At 39.1% G+C, this 12,994-nt stretch overlaps 1 pseudogene; it reads right to left on the bottom strand.

Moving 5' to 3' along the window:
- Positions 1–316: 316 nt before the first annotated feature.
- Positions 317–10,981, bottom strand: LOC117975364 (clathrin light chain A-like; annotated as a pseudogene).
- Between the last annotated feature and the right edge of the window lie 2,013 nt (positions 10,982–12,994).

The following is a 12,994-nucleotide window of genomic DNA, read 5'->3' as shown; positions in this document are numbered from 1 at the left end:
GTTTTGAAGTACATTGTGAAACGACTGTTTCTATCAAGCTGATTAACATATCCATCATCTCACACAGTTACCTTTTTTATGATAAGAATACTTAAGGCCTCTCTTAGCAAATTTCAAGTATAGAACAAGTTGTTAACTGTAATCCCTGTGTGGCACATTAGCTCTCCAGAATGTATTCATCTTATAACTGCAAGTTTGTACACTTTGACCAATATCTCTCAATTTCCCCAAACCCCTAACTCCTAGTAAGCACGTTTCTACTTTCTATTTCTCTGAGTTCAACTTTTCTTCCCTTCCTTCTTCCCTCTTTTCTTTCTTTCTTTCTTTCTTTCTTTTTCTTTCTTTCTCTCTCTTCTTTTTCTTTTTCTCCTTTCTTTCTTTTTCTTTCTTTCTCTCTCTCTCTTTTTCTTTTTCTCCTTTCTTTCTTTTTCTTTCTTTCTCTCTCTCTTTTTCTTTTTCTCCTTTCTTTCTTTCTCTCTTTCTTTCCCCTTCCCCTTCCCCTTCTCCTTCCTTCCCTCCCTCCCTCCCTCCCTTCCTTCCTTCCTTCCTTCCTTCCTCACTCTGTCACCCAGGACTAGAGTGCAGTGGTGTAATCTCGGCTCACTGCAACCTCTGCCTCCTGGGTTCAAGCAATTCTCCCACCTCAGCCTCCTGAGTACCTGGGATTACAGGCACTGGCCACCATGCCCGGCTACTTTTTGTATTTTTTGTAGAGACGGGGTTTCACCATGTTGGCCAGGCTTGTCTTCTTTGGTCTCTTGTCTTTATTCCCACATTTTCCCTCCTCGATCCACCAGGGATCGAGGGCGGTTACAAACATATGCATGCACGTATGTCTTTATAGTAGAACAATTTGTATTCCTTTGGGTACATACCCAATAATGGAATTGCTGGGTCAAATGGTAATTATGTGAGGAATGGTCACACTGCTCTCCACAATGGCTAAAATGGTTTACATTCCCACCAGCAGTGCATAAATATTCCCTTTTTGCCTCAACCTCACCAGCATTTGTTACTTTTTTTTTTTTTTTAACTTTTTAATATAGCCACTCTGACTGGTGTGAGATGATATCTCATTGTGCTTTTGACTTGCATTTCTCTAATGATTAGTGATGTTGAGCATTTTTTCATATGTTTGTTGGATGCATGAGTGTCTTATTTTGAAAAGTGACCGTTCATGTCCTTTGCCCACTTTTTAATGGGGTTGTTGGAATGTTAATTCATTTAAGTTCCTTGTAGATTGTAGATATTAGACCTTTGTCAGATACTTAGCTTGAAAATATTTCCTCCCATTCTGGAGGTTGTCTGTTTACTCTGTTGATAGTTTCTTTTGCTGTGCAGAAGCTCTTAGTTTAACTAGGTCCCATTTACCAATTCTTGTTTTTGTTGCAATTGCTTTCGTTCTTTGTCATGAAGTCTTTGCCAGGTCTTGTGTCCAGAATGGTATTACCTAGCTTATCTTCCAGGGTTTTTATAGTGTTTGGTTTTAGATTTAATCCACCTTGAGTTAATTTTTGTATATGATGTAAGGAAGGGGTCCAGCTTCAATCTTCTGCATATGGCTAGCCAGTTATCCCAACATCATTCATTGAATAGGGAGTCCTTTCCTTATTGCTTGCTTTTTTGGATTTTGTCAAACATCAGATGGTTGTAGGTGTGTGGTACTACTTCTGCACCCTCTATTCTGTTCCATTGGTCTATGTGTCTGTTTTTGTACCAGTACCATGCTGTTTTCATTACTTGTAAGGTAGTTTGAAGTCAGGTATTGTGATGCCTCCAGGTTTTTTTCTTTTTGTAAAATAAATAACTAAATAACTAAATAAATTTCTTTGGCTATTTGAGCTCTTTTTTGGTTCCATATGAATTTTAAAAGTTTTTTTTTTCTAATTCTGTAAAGAAAATGTTGATAGTTTGATAAAAGTAGCATTGAATCTATACATTGCTTTGGGCAGTATGGTCATTTCTCCAATATTGATTCTTTCTGTTCATCAGCGTGGAATGTTTTCCCGTTTGTGTCATCTCTGATTTATTTTAGCAGTGTTTTGTAATTCTCATTGTAGATATCTCACCTCCCTGGTTAGCTATATTCCTAGGTATTTTATTCTTTTTGTGGCTTTTATGAATGGGATTGTGTTCCTGATTTGGCTCTCAAATTGACAGTTGTTGGTATATAGAAATGTTACTGATTTTTGCAAACTGATTTTGTATCCTGAAACTTTGCTGAACTTGTGTATTAGATCTGGGAGCTTTTGGGCAGAGAATAGGGGTCTTCTAGGTGTAGAATCACATCATCTGCAATCAGGGATAGTTTTACTTCCTCTCTTTCTATTTGGATGTCTTTTACTTCCTTCTCTTGCCTGACTGCTCTGGTTAAGACTTCCCTTATTATGTTGAATAGGAGTGGTGAGAGAGGGCATTCTTTTCTTGCACTGGTTTTCAAGGGGAATGCTTCCAGCTTTTGCCCATTCAGTATGATGTTGTCTCTGAGTTTTTTACAGATGGCTCTTATTATTTTGAAGTCTATTCCTTCAATGACTAGGTTGTTGAGAATTTTTAACATGAAAGCATGTTGAATTTTATCAAAAACCTTATCTGCATCTATTGAGATGATCATGTGGTTTTTGGTTTTGGTTCTGTTTATGTGATGAATCACATTTATTGATTTATGTATGTTGAACCAAAGTTGCATTTCAGGGATAAAACGTACGTGTTCATATGTATTAGCTTTTTGATGTGTTGCTGGATTAGGTTTGCTAGAATTTTGTTGAGTATTTTGCATCTATTAGGTTGGTGCACAAGTAATTGCAGTTTTGGCTTTTCTTTTCCCTTTCTTTCTTTGTTTCTTTCCTTCCTTCCTTCCTTCCTTCCTTCCTTCTTTCTTTTTTGACATGGATTCTCTATCACCCAGGCTGGAGTCCAGTGGCACCATTTCGGCTCATTGCAACCTCCGCCTCCCAGGTTCAAGCGATTCTCCTGCCTCAGCCTCCTGAGTAGCTGCAACTACAGGTGTTCACCACTACACCTGGCTAATTTTTGTGTTTTTAGTAGAGATGGGGTTTTATCATGTTGGCCAGGTTGGTCTCGAACTCCTGGACTCAAGTGATCTGCCTGCCTTGGCCTCCCAAAGTGCTGGGATTACAGGCATGAGCCACCACACTTGGCCACTTGGCCTTTATTTTCAATGGCAAAAACTGCAATTACTTTTGCACCAACCTTATATGTTCATTGAGGATATTGGCCAGAAACTTCCTTTTTGTTTGTGTGTCTCTGCCAGGTTTTGGTATTAGGATGATGCTGGCTTCGTAGAATGAGTTAGGAAAAAGTTTCTCCTCCTCAATTTTTTTGAATACTTTCTGAAGCAATGGCACAAGCTCTTTCTTGTACATCTGGCAGAATTTGGCTGTGAATTCATATAGTCCTGGGCTTTTTCTGGTTGGTAGGCTTTTTATTACTGATTCAATTTTGGAACTCATTATTGGTCTGTTCAGGGATTCAATCTCTTCCTGGTTCAATCTTGGGAGATTGTATGTTTCCAGGAATTTATCCATTTTTTCTAGGTTTTTTAGCTTGTGTGCATACAGATGTTTGTTATAGTCCCGGAGGGTTTTTTGTATTTCTGTGGGATCAGTGGTAATCCCATTTGTTATTTCTGGTTGTGTTTATTTGGATCTTCTCTCATTTTTACTTATTAGTATAGCCAGCAGTCTATCTTACTGATTCTTTCAATGATCCAGCTCCTGGATTCATTGATCTTTTGTATGGTTTTTCACATCTCAATCTCCTTTAGTTTAGCTCTGATTTTGGTTGTTTCTTGCCTTCTGCTAGCTTTGGGGTTAGTTTGCTCTTGTTTCTCTAGTTCCTCTAGTTGTGATGTTAGGTTGTTAACTTGTGATCTAACTTTTTGATGTGGGTGGTTGGTGATACAAACTTCCCTCTTAACACTGATTTGGTTGTGTCCCAGAGATTCTTGTATGTTGTATCTTTTTCTAATTAGTTTTTTTTTTTTTTTTTTTTGAGATGGAGTCTCGCTCTGTTGCCAGGCTGGAGTGCAGTGGTGCGATCTCGGCTCACTGCAAGCTCTGCCTCCCAGGTTCACGCCATTCTCCTGCCTCAGCCTCCTGAGTAGCTGGGACTACAGGCATGCGCCACCACGCCCAGTTAATTTTTGTATTTTTAGTAGAGATGGGGTTTCACCATGTTGGCCACGATGGTCTCAATCTCTTGACTTCATGATCTGCCCGCCTCGGCCTCCCGAAGTGCTGGGATTACAGGCATGAACCACCACGCTCGGCCCTCTGATTAGTTTCAAAGAATTTCTTGATTTTTGCCTTAATTTTATTGTTTGCCCAGAAATTGTTCTGGAGCTGATTGTTTAATTTCCATTTAATTGTATGGTTTTGAGTAATTTTGTTAGCATTGATTCTATTTTTGTTGGACTGTGGTTTGAAAGTATGGTTGGTATGAGTTTGGGTTTTTTTGGTATTTGCTGAGGGTGTTTTATGTCCAATTGTGTGGTCAATTTTAGAATATGTGACATGCATAGATGAGAAGAATGTATATTCTGTTGTTTTTGGGTGGGGAATTCTGTAGATGTCTATCAGGTCCATTTTGTCAAGTGTTGAGTTAAGGTCCAAAATGTCTTTGTTAGTCTTCTGCCTCAATGATCTGTCTAACACTGTTAGTGGGGTGTTAAATTCTACCACTGTTATTGTGTAGTTATCTAAATCTTTTCACAGGTCTCTAAGAACTTGCTTTATTAATCTGGGTGCTCCTGTTTTGGGTGTGTATATATTTAACAGGTCTTCTTGTTGAATCGAGCCCTTTATCATTATTTAGTTCTCTTCTGTGTCTTTTTGAATCATTGTTAGTTTAAAGTCTGTTTTGTGTGAAATTAGAATAGCAACTCCTATTTGCCATTTTCCATTTGCTTGATAGATTTTTCTCCATCCCTTTACTCTGGGCCTATAGGTGTCATTGCATGTGACATGGGTCTCTTGAAGAGAGCGTACCACTGGGTTTTGCCTCTTTATCTAACTTGCCACTGTGTGCCTTCAAATTGGGGCATTTAACCTGTTTACATTCAAGGTTAGCCCTCATATGTGTGGATTTGATCCTGTCATCATGTTGTTAGCTGGTAATGATGCAGGCTGTTTGTGTTCCTGCTTTATAGTGTCACTTAAGTTTTGCGGTTTTTTGTGGGGGTAGTGGCTGGTAACAGTCTTTCCTTTCCATATTTAGCACCTTCTTCAGGAATCCTTGTAAGGCAAGTCTGGCGGTAACAATTTCTGTTAGCATTTGCTTGTCTGAAAAGGATCTTATTGCTCCTTTGTTTGTAAAACTTTGGCTGAATATGAAATTCTAGGTTAAATTTTTTTTCTTTAAAAATGCTGAATATAGTCTCTAATCTCTTCTAGCTTGTAGGATTTCTGCTAAAATGTCTGCTGTTTGCCTGATGGGATTCTCTTTGTAGGTGATCTGTCCCTTCTCTCTAGCTGCCTTTAACGTTTTTCTTTCATTTTGTTGTTGGAAAATCTGATGACTATGTGTCTTGGGGATGGTCTTCTTGTGTAGTATTTTGCATGGCTTCCCTGTCCCTGCAATTCCTGAATTTGAATGTTGGCCTTTCTAGTGAGTTGGCAAAAATTTTCATGGACAATATCCTGAAATATGTTTTTCAAGTTGCTTAGTTTCTCTTTCTGTCTCTCAGGCACACCAATGAGTCATACACTGGGTCTCTTTACATAAGCCTATATTTCTCAGAGGTTTTGTTCATTCTTCTTTATTGTTTTTCTTTATTTTTCTCTGACTGAATTATTTCAGAGAGCCAGTCTTCAAGCTCTGAGATTATTTTCTTAACTTTGTCAGTTCTGCTGTTGATACTTGTGATTGCATTATGAAATGTTTGTGGAGTGTTTTTCAGCTCTCTCAGATAATTTTAGTTCTTTTTTTCAATGGCCATTTCATCCGTTGTCTCCTATATTGCTCTATAATCTTAGATTTCTTGGCTTGGGTTTTGACTTTCTCATGTATATTAATAATCTTCATTTTTATCTGTATTTTGAATTCTATGTCAGTCACTTCAGCCATCTTAGCCTGGTTAGGAACCATTGCTGTGAAACCACTGTGGTCATTTGTAAGTAAGACACTCTGGTTTTTTGAGTTGCCATAGTTCTTGCACTGGTTCTTTCTTCTCTTTGTGGTCTGATGTTCCTTCAAACTTTGAAGTTGCTAAGCTTTGGGTAGGTTTTTTTTTTCTTTTATTCTCTTTATGTCCTTGGGGATTTGATTGTGATATAAGGTGGGTTCAGGCAACTGGCTTTGTTTCTGGAAGATTTTAGGGGTCCAAGGCTCAGCTCAGGACTTCTGGACTGGACTGTGGTGCTGTAATTCTGAGCAGCTGGTATCAGCCCCTTGCTTTGTTTTGTAGCTCCTGAAGGTTAGAAGCCTGCTATACTGGAGGGGCCAATTTGTTCCTGGACCACTGGTCACAACACTTTGATGGATGGTGCCAGCTACAGCACTTTGTAGCAAGGTAGCAGTGGGATTCATCCTCACTTGCATATGCCAGCAACAACAGCAGTGCAGCAGGGTGCATGCTCATCAACTGTAGTGGGGTGCTGGTGAGTGCAGATATGCCAGCCATTGTGCAGGCAGTCACAGCTTTGGTGGTGGCTGTATGGCATGGGGGTAGGGGAACCCAGTGGTGCCCATGCACACATTTGCACTGGCAGTGGTGTTGGCAGAGCACCGGTTGGCATGGGCTTGTGTACATCCTCTGTGTGCACGTTAACATGGGCAGCATCTACCACTGAGTTGGGCACAGGTCTGCTGGTCTCCCTCGGTAGTTTTCTGCCAGTGGCAGTGTTGGCATGGGGGAAGGGTGCTGGTGAGTGCAAGTCTGGTGGTTTCTGTGCCTGTGAATGCTGTTTTTTCAATGGTAATAGCAGCACAGCAGGGTGTTGAAGCTGTGCAGTGTACTCATGCCAGCAGCTGTGGCATGTCAGGGTGCATGCCCACACAGGCACTGACAGGGAAGTGGAGGAAAGTTCTGCCCACAAGCACATGCACCAGCAAAGCAATGTACCACATTTTCTTTATCTAATCTGTCATTGACTACCATTGATGAGCACCTGAGTTGATTCTTTGTCTTTGCTACTGTGAGTAGCACAGTGATGAATATACCAGTGCATGTGCCTTTTTGGTAAAATAATATATCTTCTTTTTTTTTTTTTTTTGAGATGGAATCTCACTCTGTCGCCCAGGCTGGAGTGCAGTGGCACAATCTCAGCTCACTGAAAGCTCCGCCTCCCAGGTTCATGCCATTCTCCTGCCTCAGCCTCCTGAGTAGCTAGGACTACAGGAGCTCACCACCATGCCCGGCTAATTTTTTTGTATTTTTAGTAGAGACGGGGTTTCACCATGTTAGCTAGGAAGGTTTGAGTATATATAGAGTAACAGGATTGCTGAGTCAAATGGTAGCTCTGTTTTAAGTTTTTTGAGAAATCTCCAGACTGGCTAGATGAATTTACATTCCCACCAGCAGTGCATAAGCATTACCTTTCTCCACAATGCCACCAGCATCAGTTGGTTATTGACCTTTTAATAATGACCATTCTGACTCATGTTATAGTATCCCATTGTGGTTTTGCTTTGCATTTATCTGATAATTAATGATGCTGAGTATTTTTAATAGGTTTGTTGGCCACTTGTATGACTTCTTTTGGGAAGTATCATATCCTTTGCCTGTTTTGTTTTTTTTTTAATAGTTTGAAACAGAAATTTATTCTCAGAATAATGCACAAAAGCATAGGTCGAGGCTACTGTTGGGAGGCTTCTCTCCCTTCCTCTTCCTACTCCCCCTACTCTCTGAATGCCAGGTAGAACACAGTTGAAGGAAACATGCAATCACAAACAATGATCAACTCTAAAGACAAAAAGGTTTGGTCCAAAATAACTCAACATAATTAATCCAATAACTGTGAAGAACTTTGCTGAGTAGGATTAAGATATTACAGATGTTTCCTGCACATGTTTCCACAGGGTGGCTCTTCAGTGCACCAGCGGGGCCTGCTTGAGGGAGATGAGGACTGAGCACCTCTGGGAGATGTCTTTAGCCTGCTTTCTGGACTTGGGGTTAAAGTTACACAGCCAGGCCACATTTTCCCACTCAGTGCCTGGGAAGAACTGGTCAATGTCATTTACAAAGGCTTCTTCTGCTGCCCTGTTTGCTTTTGTTTTCTGTAGTTGCTCATCCTATCTCACATATCACACCTCTAGCTCCTTTATTGCCTTTTCTTTCCACTCTGCTTCTTGCTTCTGAGAATTGGCATCAAGGGCTTCCAAGTGTTCTGTTTGCTCTTCTCTCCATTTACGGATACTTTCAGGCTCTGACTGCAATCTATCCACTTGTGAAATGCTGCACAACTGTCTGTTGGACTATTACTTTCCTGGTAGTATTTGCCATTCATTACTCCATCAACAGCATCCAGACCCCCAGGCAGCTTGCCATGTGCCTGGGGCCTGGGGGCACCACCTTCCAGGATGGTGAAGGCCTCGTCATTCTTTTTTTTTTTTTTTTGAGACACAGTTTTGCTCTTGTCACCCAGGCTGGAGTGCAATGACACGATCTCAGCTTACTGCAATCTCCACTTCTCGGGTTCAAGTGATTCTCCTTCCTCAGCCTCCTCCACCTCCTGGGTTCAAGCAATTCTCCTGCCTCAGCCTCCTGAGAAGCTGGGATTACAGGCACATGCCACAGTGCCCAGCTAATTTTGTGTGTTCTTAGTAGACATGAAGTTTCACCATATTGGCCAGGCTTGTCTTGAACTCCTGACCTCAAGTGATCCACCTGCCTTGGCCTCCCAAACTGCTGGGATTACAGGCATGAGCCACTGCACCAGGTGGGAGTGAGACTCTTAATGATAGTCTTGCAAGATCAGGTGTCTGGTAGGCAGGCACACCCGGGGCAGTAACAGCAGGCAATTTATTTCCTAGCACGCAAGTCCCTCCCCCAGTTCCTCATTGGTTGAGTACTATGGGGTTACAGTCTTCCCAGATGTCACCCAAGTTCCATTATACCCTTAAAGGGTCATACCCCAGTCCCTTTTCTTGCTTAAGTTTCAATTTCCCAATAACAAAACTTTATTCTCTTTTATGAGCTCACCCCTCGTCTACATTCTGTTCACTTATCGTTACTTTTTAGGTGCATGAGCCATGTGGGGTTTGTCATGTCTGCAGGCTGGTTACCAGTACTTAGGTGTATCATACCATAATGATGGACCATTAAAATGTTTTTTTCACACTATGTTGATCATTTCTTTTGCTGTGCAGAAGCTCTTTAGTTTAATCATGTCCCACTTGTCTATTTTTGTTTTTGTTGCAATTGGTTTTAGTGACTTAGCCAAAAATTCTTTGCCATGGCTGATGTTGATAAGAGTATTTCCTAGGTTGTCTTCCAAAATTTTTATAGGTTGAGGTCTTACATTTAAATCTTTAGTTCATTTTGAGTTAATTTTGCTTGTAGTAAAAGGGAGGGGCCCAGCTTCAATCCTCTGCATATGGCTAGCCAGTTATTCCAGTACCATTTATTGAATAGGGAGTCCTTTCTCTAATACTTGTTTTTGTCAGCCTGTTCAAAGGTCAGGTGGTTGTAGGTGTGTAGCTTTACTTCTGAGTTTTCTATTCTGTTCCATTGGTATATTTGTCTGTTTTTGTACTTTTTTTTGGTACCTGTTTTGTGCCAAGCTGTTTTGGTTACTGTGGCTTTATAGTATATTTTGAAGTTGGATAGTTTAATGCCTCTGGCATTGTTCCTTTTGCTTAGGATTGCTTTGGCTATTCGGTTTTTGATTCAATATGAGTTTTAGATTAGTATTTTGTAATTCTGTGAAGAGTGATGTTGTTAGCTTGATAGGAATATCTTGAATCTGTACATTGTTTTGGGCAAATATGGCCATGTTTACAGTATTTATTCTTCCAATCCATAAGCATGGAACATTTTTCCATTTATTTGTGTCATCTCTGATTTTTTCTGCAGTGTCTTGTGGTTGTCCTTGGAGAGATCTTTCACATCCTTGGTTAGCTATATTCCTAGGTGTGTCATTTTCTTTGTGATTATTGTAAGTAGGATTGTATTCTTGATTAGATTCTCAGCCTGGATGTTGTTGGTGTATAGACATGCTCCTGATTTTTCTACATTGATTTTTTTTTAATCCTGAAACTTTACTGAAGTTTTCTATCAATTCTAGGAGCCTTTTGGCAGAATCTTTATGATTTTCCCAAGTATAGAATTATATTGCCAGTGAATAGAGATAGTTTGACTTTTTTTTTTCCTATTTGGAAGCCTTTTTATTTCTTTCTCTTGTCTGATTGCTCTGGCTAAGACTTCCAATACTATGTTTAATGCAACTGGCAAGAATGGGCATCCTTGTCTTGTTCTAGTTCTCAAGGGCAATGGTTCAACCTTTTGCCCAATTAGTATAATGTTGGCTGTGGGCTTGTCATAGATAGCTCTTATTATTTTGGGGTATGTTTCTTCTATGCCTAGTCTTTTGAGAGTTTTGTTATAGAGGGATGTTGGATTTTATTGAGAATTTTTCTGCATTTATTAATATGATGATATGGTTTTTGCTTTTGATTCTGTTTATGTGAGAATCAAACGTGTTTATTGATTTGCATATGTTAAATGAGCTATGCATCTCAAGTATAAAGCCTTCTTGACTGTGGTGTATTAACTTTTTGATGTGCTTCTGGATTCAATTTGCTAGTCTTTTGTTGAAGAGTTTTGCATCTATATTCATGAGGGATATTGGTCTGAAGTTTCTTTGTTTTGTCTCTGCTAGACTTTGGTTTCAGGCTAATGCTGGCTTCATAGAATGAGTTAGTGAGAAGCACCTCCTCCTCAATTTTTTGGAATAGTTTCAGTAGGTTAAGTATCAGTTCTTGTTTGTATGTCTAGTAGAATTTGTGAATCCATCTGCTCAAGACTTTTTTACTGTTGTTAATAGGTTATTACTAATTCAATTTTAGAAGTTGATATTGGTCTATTTAGGGTTTTAGCCTCTTCTTGATTCAATCTTGGGAGATTGTACACTTCCAGGAATTTATTTCCTCTAGATTTTGTATTTTGTTTCACAGAGTTGTTCATAATAATCTTTGACGATCTTTTGTGGGATCAATGGTAATATCACATTTTTTGTTTCTGATTGTGCTTATCTGGATCTTCTTTCTTGTTGTTGTTGTTGTTAATCCAGCTGGGGGTCTATCAATTTCATTTCATCTAATTTTTTTGAAGAAACAGCTCTTGGTTTCATTGATTCTTTTTGTATAAATTTTTGTATCTCAATTTCATTAAATTCTTCTTTAATTTTAGTTATTTCTTTTCTTCTAGTTTGGAGTTGGTTTGTTTTTCTTTTCCTAGGACTTTATGTGCGAAGTTAGATTGTTGCTTTGAAACCTTTCTAGCTACTTTATTAAGGCATTTAGGTCCATAAACTTTCCTCTTAACACTGTTTTGGCTGCATCCCAGAGATTTTGGTAAGTTTTGTCCCTATTTTCAATAATTTCAAAGAATTTAAAAAATTTCTGCCTTAATTTTGATGTTCACCTAGTAGTTATTCAGGTGTAAGTTGTTTAACTTCCATGCATTTGTGTATTTTTGAGAGATCTTCTTGGTATTAATTTCTATTTTTATTGCACTGTTTTCTGATATTTTGCTTGGTATGAATTCAATTTTTTTTAATGTATTGAGGCTTGCTTTATGACCAATCAAGTGTGGTTGATCTTAGAATTTGTTCCATTTGCAGGTAAGGGGAATGTACATTCTGTATTGTTGGGTGGAGTATTCTGTAGATGTCTATTAGGTCCAATTTAACAAGTATCGAGTTTAAGTCCAGATTTTCCTTGTTATTTTTTTGCCTTGATGATCTAACACTGTAAGTGGGGTGTTGAAGTCTCCCACCATTATTGTGTAGTTGTCTTATGTGTTTTCATAGGCCAAAAAGTTGTTTTATGAATATGTATACTCCAGAGTTGGGCACGTATATATTTAGGATAGTTAGGGCTTCTTGTTGGATTGTACCCTTTATCATTATGTATTGCTCTTTATTGTTCTTCTTGATTTTTGTTGGTTTAAGGTCTGTTTTATCTGATATAAAAATAGAAACCCCTGCCCTTTTTTTTTGTCTTCTGTTTGCATGGTAGATCTAAATCCACCCTTTTACTTTTAAACTGTGGGTATTGTTACATGTGAGATGGGTCTCTTGAAGACAACAGATGGTTGGGTCATGTCTTTTTATCCAGTCTGCCACTCTGGATCTTTTAAATGGATCATTTACCTCACTTATATTTAAAGTTACTATTGAAATGTGTGATTTTGATCCTGTCATCATATTGTTAGCTGGTCGTTATGTAGACTTCATTGTGTAATTGCTTTATAGTGCCTGTGGGTTATGTGCTTAAGTGTGCTATTATGGTAGTAGGTGTTATTCTTTCAAATCTATGTTTAGCACTTTCTTAAGAACCTCCTCTAAGGCTGATCCAATTGAAATGTATTCCCTCAGCACTTACTTGTCTGAGAAGGATTTTATTTCTCCTTTAATTATGAATCTCGGTTAGGCAGGATATAAACGTTTTTGTTCAAATTTCGTTACTTCAATGATGTTGAAAGTCTGTCCCCAATCTCTTCTGATGTGTAAGGTTTCTTCTCCTGAGAAGTCTGCTGCTGCCTGATGAAGTTTCCTCTTAAGTAACCTGGCCCTTCTCTCTAGCTGTCTTTAAGATATTTTTTTTTGCATTGACCTTGGAGAATCTGTTTACTAGGTCCCATGGTGATGATCATATTGAACAAGGGAGGGGAAGGGGTTCTTATCCCTGATGCAGGTAGCCCCTACTGCTTCGTTGTTCCGTTTTGGCTAGGGTTGGACTGCACAGTCTAAGCTAATTCTGAATGGCTATTTTAAAGAGAGCAGGGGTATGAGCCAGAGTGGCAAGGTGA

The sequence above is a fragment of the Pan paniscus genome, chromosome 10, assembly GCF_029289425.2.
Source record: "Pan paniscus chromosome 10, NHGRI_mPanPan1-v2.0_pri, whole genome shotgun sequence".
NCBI classification, from domain to species: domain Eukaryota; kingdom Metazoa; phylum Chordata; class Mammalia; order Primates; family Hominidae; genus Pan; species Pan paniscus.
This window is presented reverse-complemented; position numbering and strand designations above follow the sequence as displayed.